Here is a 9,084-nt window from a genome sequence, read left to right on the forward strand (position 1 = left end):
CTGGCCAAGACAACACTGGTACCCACTCCTGAGGAGCCTGACTCAAAAGTTATTTGTTGCTTAATTTTACCTGTAGGCTAACACACTCAAGTGCACTAGCCGTTTAAAAGCATTTATAGCATTTACTGTCTGTTTTTCCTCTGTTTTCTGCAAAAAAATCTTGTTTTCCGCCTTACTGAACTAGAATAGTCCAGTCTTCAGAGTTTGCTGATCTCTGGGCTTTGGCTTGGTTCCTGTGCTATTCCATATCCTTATTTGGATAAAGGGAAGCTTCTTTGTTCACCAGTGGGAGTGGGGAGCACTGAGCAGCCTATTTGTCCCTAGAGCAGTGGTTCCAGCCAGAAACTTGTAGTCTATTGGCCATTTTGGGTCAGTTCCTAGCTCTTTTCAACCCCTGCTATAAAGCCCGCTTTAGCGCCGCTGCGTGATTTAGCGAGTTGCCCATAGAGCACCATCGGCAGCCGTTAAACAAGTTTAAACTATTTCTGGCTCCATAAAGTCTGCTCTTCAATTTTTCCCTTACAACTTCTCTACTTGCAATCTAAACAGTCTATTCTCTATCTCAAAAGCTCAGCACTTGCTCCTAAAGCATTTGTATATAGGTAAAGTACTTGTATACTAAACAAAGTACTACATTAGCCTAGAATCCCCTTGAGTACCCATTTCCCTATAGGTCCCTTCTGACTCAGTTACACAGCAAACTTTTTCACTTTTTCTAGCATGTCGAAGGGTCAGTTGCTAGCATCCTCTCCTGTTCAGCTGGTGAATCTGGGCATCTTGAGGCAATGTTACAATTGCCTCATGTACACAGACAACCCACTCCTTCCCACAAAACACAAATACATGTGAGAGATGCAACTATATAGCCAAACTGGAGGCTGAGCTCTCTCAACTCAGGACTGGCAGGACCAGACAGGAGGAGAAGGAAACCACGCACACCACAAACCCAGTTTCACATAGAACTATCACAACTGCAAAACAAACACATAAACACACAAAGACATACTTGGAGGCACTGATCAAAAATCTACCAAAACTACAGAGGCCTCCAAAGCAGACACCCAAGCAACTGTCACCTCAAGACATAAGACATGCAACACATAGTTCTCAAAGTCAGTGTGCTAAACAGTCACAGCCCTTAAGGCCAAACACAATGCCAGACACACTTGTTATAGGTGACTCCATAGTCAGACACACTGACGCCCCACTCACCAGACTGAACAAGGAAAAGATCACAGTAAGCTGCCTGTCAGGCGCTAGAATCCGCCACATAACACAAGCACTCAGGTCACTCCACAGCAAGTACAAGTATGACTCAGTCATTGTCCATGCCGGTGTGAACGACCTGAGACGCACTCCCTGGACTACATGAAAAGAGACATAGAGGAGCTCTGATTATGTAGCCCAGGCCGGTATGACCCTGACCCTGAGCAGTATCCTACCCTCACCAAGAATGATGCCACAGTACAGAGACAAAATGATCAGCTTTAATAATTGGCTTAATTACTGGTGTCATTCTAAGGGGATCCAATGTCTGTCTGCCTGGGATGACATGCTTGACAAGCCACGCTGCTTCGCAAGGGACGGCTTGCACCTGTCACCCTGGGCTTCCGGATATTGGCAAAGGCTCTTGCCACCCCATAGTGCCTTTTTAGGCAAGGCTCAAATGATAAACCTACCACCCTAGAAAACAAAAATGGAGAAAAACTAAGGGTAATACTGCTCAATGCCATAAGTCTAAACCTCAAGATGCACGCCCTCGAAGCCCTCCTCAGTATGGAGAACATAGATGTCTGTGCTGTGACTGAAACCTGGTTCAAGGCTCCTGAGAGCCCCCCAGCACTATCAGGTTATACCTCATATCATGCGTTCCGGCCCCAAAATCCGGACCGAACCACAAAAGGAGGGGGAGGATCCATATTCATAAAGGATACCCACACCTCCAGGTTAGTGGCAACGGAGCATCGGAGATCATCCAGGTGCAATTAACCATAGGTAAAACTGCCCTACAGTTTGTAACATGCTACAGACCACCTTCTCAAACTCAGGAAACCCACACAGTCTTCCTGAAGACACTGGAGAGTATGAATGTCTCTCCAAACACCATCATATTGGGTGACTTCAACTACCCAAACATAGACTGGGAACATTACTCAAGCCCCAACACCCTAGCCCAAAGGTTCCTTGAGTTCATAAACTCAAATGCTATGGAACAACTAGTCACCATTCCCACAAGAGGAGAAAATATACTAGACCTGATCATCACAAACATGGGGACAAAATGCTCCACACGAAGTATATCCCTCATTGGTGAGATCAGACCATAAATTAATCTCACTGAGATCCACATCCCGCCTCCACCCCCAGCAAAAAGACCACAGTGAAGAACTTCTCAAAAGCAAACTTCACACTTCTTAAGACTGGAGTGGTATCCTTCAAGGCCCCGAGCCAGTGGAAACCACAACCCACGCTGCTGAAACCCTTACAAATGCCTGCTACGAGCACCTCCAGGAATGTATGGATCAAGCAATCCCTAATAAAATCAAGACCCTTTCCACCAAAGGCAGGCGCCGGTCTGGTGGACCCCAGCCATAAACAAACTCTACAACAAGAGGAGAAAGCTACTACATGACAGAGCAAAATCCCTAAAAGGGAAGGCATCTCTGATCAATACTAGCAAAAACTACGATCACTCATAAAATCATCCCAAGGCCAACTTTGAGAGAAAAATCCCTAATGACACAAAAGACGATCATGAAGGCTTCTTTAGCTTTGTTAGGAACGTGGGTGGAAACTCCCAGATATGCTCAGAATTAGTGCAAAATGATAAAAATCACTGAACCCACAGACATTGCCAACATACTGGCAGACAGGTTCAGTGCAAATTTCCCCAAAGGAGAAATATCTATCCCACCAGAGTCTAGCCTCCCAAACATCTCAGATGCCCAGGTGAGAGCTGCTCTCTAAAGCAAAACACAGCATCAATGGGACCAGACGGTGTCCCCGGCTGTGTGCTACGAACTCAGTGAGGAACTAAACCCACACATAAGGCTGCTGTTTAATCTTAGCCTTACTACAGGATACGTGCCCAAAGAATGGCGTGACGGCAACTGTGGTCCCACTCCACAAAGGCGGTGCTTCTACGGACCCTGGAAATTACCGCCCCATAAGCTTGACGAGCCTTGTCTGCAAAGCTATGGAGAGGATCATAATGGAACTCATAAATAAAGACACTGGGGACCTACAGACACTGGATCCTACCCAATTTGGCTTTGTCAAGGGCAGATCCTGCCTCTTGAACTTGGTCGACTTTTTCGAAACAGTCACTAAGGCCATTGATGAGGGTAAGGCAGTTCACACAGCCTACCTTGACCTAGCAAAAGCGTTCGACACAATACGCCACTCGGGCATCATAGAAAAGCTCACCAGCTTAGATGTAAACACATATGTCACAAGATGGGTTGCAAACTGGCTCAAGGACAGAACACACAGGGTTAGAGTTGCTGGTGCCATGTCAGACTCTAAGCCTGTCATGAGCGGCGTCCCACAGGGCTCAGTCCTGGGCCCCCTCTTGTTCGGCATTTATTTTTCTGAAGTGCAGGCAAACATAGGGGGATTGTGGCTGACAAAATTTGCAGATGACTGAGAGATGCAGCTATTTAGCCAAACTGGAGGCTGAGCTCTCTCAACTCAGGACTGGCAAGACCAGACAGGAGGAGAAGGCAACTACACACACCACAAAACCAGCCTCACATAATGCTACCACTCCACTGAATCAAACACATAAACACACAAAGACATACTCGGAGGCTCTGAGTAAAAATTTACCTAAACAGCAGAGGCCTCCAAAGCAGACACCCAAACAACTGCTACCTCAAGACACCCCACAAGCAACACATAAACCACAAAAGCAGTGTGCAAAGCAGTCACAGCCCCTAAGGCCAAATACAACACCAAACATACTTGTCATAGGTGACTCCATAGTCAGACACACTGATGTCCCACTCACCAGGCTGAACAAGGAGAGGGTCACAGTAAGCTGCCTATCGGGCGCTAGAATCCGCCACATAACAGAAGCACTCGGGTCACTCCACAGCAAGTACAAATATGACACAGTCATTGTCCATGCTGGTGTGAACGACCTGAGACGTACCTCCTGGACTGCATGAAAAGAGACATAGAGGAGCTCTCTGATTATGTAGCCCAGGCAGGTATGACCCTAACCCTGAGCAGTATCCTTCCTTCACCAAGAATGATGCCACAATATAGAGACAAGATGATCAGCTTTAACAATTGGCTTAATGTCTGGTGTCATTCAAAGGGGATCCAGTGTCTGTCTGCCTGGGATGACATGCTTGACAAGCCACGCTGTTTCAGCAAGGGACGGCTTGCACCTGTCACCCTGGGATTCCGGATATTGGCTAAGGCTCTTGCCACCCCATAGTGCCTTTTTAGGCAAGGCTCAAATTCTAAAACTACCACCCTAGAAAACAAAAATGGGAAGAAATTGAGGGTAATGCTGCTCAATGCGAGAAGTCTAAATCTCAAAATGCACGCAGTCGAGGCGCTCCTCAGTATGGAGAACACTCATGTCTGTGCTGTAACTGAAACCTGGTTCAAGGCTCCTGAGAGCACCCCGGCACTATTAGGTTTTACCCCATATCATGCTCCGCCCCAAAACCCGGACCACTCCACAAAAGGAGGGGTGTATCCATATTCATAAAGGATACTCACACCTCCAGGTTGGTGGCAACGCATGAAGCTTCGAAACCATCCAGGTGCAACTAACAATAGGCAAAACTGCTCTACAAATTGTAGCATGCTACAGGCCACCCTCTCAAACTCAGGAACCCCACACAGCCTTCCTGAAGACACTGGAGGGTATAAATGTATCTCCAAACACCATCATATTGGCTGACTTCAACTACCCAACATAGACTGGGAACATTACTCAAGCCCTAACTTTCTAGCCCAACGGTTCCTGGAGTTCATAAATTAAATGCCATGGAACAGCTAGTCACTGTTCCCACGAGAGGAGAAAATATACTAGATCTCATTGTCACAAACATGGGGACAAAATGCTCCACACCAGAAGTATATCCTCATTGGTGAGATCTGATCATAAACTAATCTCACTGGAAATCCACATCCCGCGCCCCCCCCCAAACAAAAGACCATAGTGAAGAACTTCTAAAGCAAACTTCACACTACTCAAGACTGGTGTGGTATCCTTCAAGGCCCCTGAGTCAGAGGAAACCACAACCTAAGCTGCGGAAGCCCTTACAAATGCCTTCTATGAACACCTCCAGGACTGCATGGATCAGGCAATCCCAAATAAAACCAAGACTCTTTCCACAAAGGGCAAACGTCCAGTCTGGTGGACCCCAGCCATTAACAAACTTTACAATAAGAGGAGAAAGCTATTACATGATAGAACAAAATCCATAAAAGGGAAGTCACCCCTGATCATTATTAGTAAAAAAATACAGCACTCATAAAATCAACTAAGGCCAATTTTGAGAGAAAAATTGCCATGGATTCAAAGGACAATCATAAGGCCTTTTTCAGCTATGTTAGGAACCTGGGTGGAAACTCCCAGATATGCTCAGAATTAGTCCAAAATGATACAAAAATCACTGAACCCACAGACATTGCCAACATACTGGCAGACAGGTTCAGTGCAAACTTCACCCCCTCTCCCCTAAAGGAGAGATAACTATCCCAGCCGAGTGTAGCCTCCTGACATCTCAAATGCGCAGGTGAAAGCTGCTCTCTAAAGCTAAAACACAGCATCAATGGGACCGGATGGTGTCCCCGGCTGTGTGCTACACGAAGCTAAATGAGGAATTAAACCCGCATAAGGCAGCTGTTTAATCTCAGCCTTACCACAGGATACGTGCTCAAGGAGTGGCGTGACGGCAACTGTGGTCCCACTCCACAAAGGTGGCGCCCACGGACCCTGGTAATTACCCCATAAGCTTAACAAGTCTAGTCTGCAAAGCTATGGAGAGGATCATAATGGAGCTCATAAACAAAGATATAGGGGACTTGCAGACATTGGACCCGACCCAGTTTGGCTTTGTCAAGGGAAGATCATGCCTTTGAACTTGGTCGACTTCTTCGAAATAGTCACCAAGGCCATTGATGAGGGAAAGGCAGTCCATACAGCCTACCTTGACCTTGCAAGCTTCACACAATACCCCACTGGTATTGTAGAAAACTTACCAGCTTAAATGTAAACCCATATGTCACAAGATGGGTTGCAAACTGGCTTAAGGACAGAACCCACAGGGTTAGAGTTGCTGGCGCTGTGTCAGACTCCAAGCCGGGTCACAAGTGGTGTCCCACAGGGCTCGGTCCTGGCCCCTATTGTTTGGCATCTACTTCTCAGAAGTACAGGCCAACATGGGAGGACTTTGTTGACAAAGTTTGCAGATGACTGCAAACTGGGCCATAGTGGAAAGTGCATCGGACACGGATATCCTTCAGAAGGGACTCACGGAAACAGATAGCTGGTGCCAGAGCCATGGCCTGAAGTTAAACGCCAAAAATGTATAGTCATACCCTTCGGAAAAACAAGGTAACCCCAAGCTACCATATAGGTGGCAATCCACTAAGCACAGAAGAGGTTATCAGGACCTGGGGGCCCAGGTTGACAGTGGCCTTTCTTTGACACTCACATTGCTAAAGTGGTTAGAAAGACCTTCTACATTGCCCACCTGATCATGAAGGGATTCACATCCAGATCTAGTGAGGTCATTGTTCCCCTGTACTCTTCACTTATCAGACCAATGATCGAGTACAATGCCCCATTCGGGATGTATCTCACCCGACATCTGCAGCAATTGGAGAGACCCCAAAAGTTCCTCACCAAAAGGATAAAGGACTCCAAAATCTGTCATATGCTGCCAGATTGAAGAAACTCCAGCTCTATTCAGTCGCATACCGCCTGCTCAGAGGTGACATGTGCCTGACATACAAGGCCATGTCCAACCCGAATTAATGGACATGCTCCACCTCAAAAAATCCAAATCCACCAAAACCACTAGAGCAAGCGACTTAAACCTTAGCACGGATATAAATAGGACGTGCTGGAGGGATAGATTTATCACTCAGAGACTCCCTATGCTGTGGAATAAAATCCTGGTCCATGTGAGGCAGAGCACCTCGCTGACTCTGTTCAAGAGAAATCTAGACCTGTGGATGGGAGATCGTAGGTTTACCCCGGGAATCATCTCTGGGTCACTGCTGGACAGAGGCACAACAAACTAATGGGCACAGTATTTTTTCATATAAGGGGTATGTAAAGCAATAATTGGGCTAGGCTTATAAATGCCTTAGGGCAGATAGCCTAGTATAAACCTATGAACCTATGAACTGGGCACCATAATTGACACTCCATCAGACACAGACATCCTCCAGAGAGGTCTCATAGAAATGGATAACTGGTGCCAGAGCCATGGCCTTAAGCTAAATGCCAAAAAATGTATAGTCATACCCTTTGGGAAAAACAAGGTAACCCCTAATTACCACATAGGTGGTAATCCACCACCTATCAGGGACCTGGGGACCCAAGTTGACAGTAACCTCTCTTTTGACACTCACATTGCCAAAGTGGTTAGGAAGACCTTCTACATTGCTCACCTGATCATGAAGGGATTCACATCCAGATCAGGAGAGGTCATTGTACCCCTGTACTTCAGTTATCAGACCAATGATTGAGTACAACGCCCATTCGAATGTACCTTACCCGACACCTGCAGCAGTTGGAAAGGCCCCAAAAGTTCCTCACCAAAAGGATAAAGGGGCTCAAACATATGTCATAATGATGCTCGACTGAAGAAACTCCAGCTCTATTCAGTCGCATACCGTCTGCTCAGAGGTGATCTGTGCCTGACATACAAGGCCATGTCCAACCCGGAATTAATGGACATGCTCCACCTCAAAAAATCCAAATCCACCAGAGCCATGAGAGCAAGAGACTTAAACCTCAACACGGATATAAATAGGACGTGCTGGAGGGACAGATTCATCACCCAGAGACTCTACACTATGGAACAGAATCCCAGTCCATGTGAGGCAGAGCCTCACTGACTCTGTTCAAGAGAAATCTTGACGAGTGGATGGGGGATCGTAGGTTTACCCCGGGAATCATCTCTGTATCACTGCTGGACAGAGGCACAGCAAACTAATGGGTGTAGTATTCTCATCCTAAGGGGTGGTGAAAGCCCCACACACTCTGGCTAGGCTTATAAATGCCCTAGGGCAGATAGCCTAGTATGAACCTATGAACCTATTCCCCACCATGGACCCTGCCTCTAATGCCTCTTCTTCTGACTCAGCACAGCTTCAAAACTCTTCACAGTCCGCTAAAAACACTCAATCTAGCCGCATGGAAGATTCCTTAGCATCACAACAGACTCTACTCTCCAAGGAGGTGCAGGATGTCATTTTGGAGGCCAGAAGGCAGTCTACTAGAAAAGCTTACTCCGCAAAATGGAAACGGTTTTGTGTCTGGAATGAGAAAAAGGGCCAGGATCCTGGACAACTGAATTTACCTCAAATATTACAGTATCTAGCTGAGCTGCTAAGCAGTGGACTTTCATTCTCCTCCATCAAAATCCATGCCTCAGCCATTTCTGCAGAATACAACACTGATCCACCCTTATTCTCTCGCCCCTTCTTAAGACAGTTCCTCAGAGGGGCTAAGAATCTAAAACCCCCAAGGAAACAACCAACACCTGCTTGTGATCTCAATTTCAGTCTAGAAAAACTGACCTTGCCTCCTTTTGAGCCAGCTGCCTCATCGGATTTGCAATATTTGTCCTGGAAAACAGCTTTCCTTCTGGCTATTACCTCAGCTCAGAGGGTATCGGAACTACAAGCTCTCATGGCTGTGCAGCCTTTTATCATCTTCCATCAGGACAGAGTTTCACGAACCAACCCGTCCTTTATGCCAAAAGTGGTATCCAGGGTAGCTTTGAATCAGGCTATACACTTACCTACCTTTATCCTAATCCTCAAAACAAAGGGGAGAGAAAATTGGGGCCCTAAAAATTTTTTTTCCTTTGGGCCAATTTTCCA

The sequence above is a fragment of the Protopterus annectens genome, chromosome 2.part0 (genome assembly GCF_019279795.1).
Source record: "Protopterus annectens isolate FY-2018-M chromosome 2.part0, PAN1.0, whole genome shotgun sequence".
Taxonomy (NCBI): Eukaryota; Metazoa; Chordata; order Ceratodontiformes; family Protopteridae; genus Protopterus; species Protopterus annectens.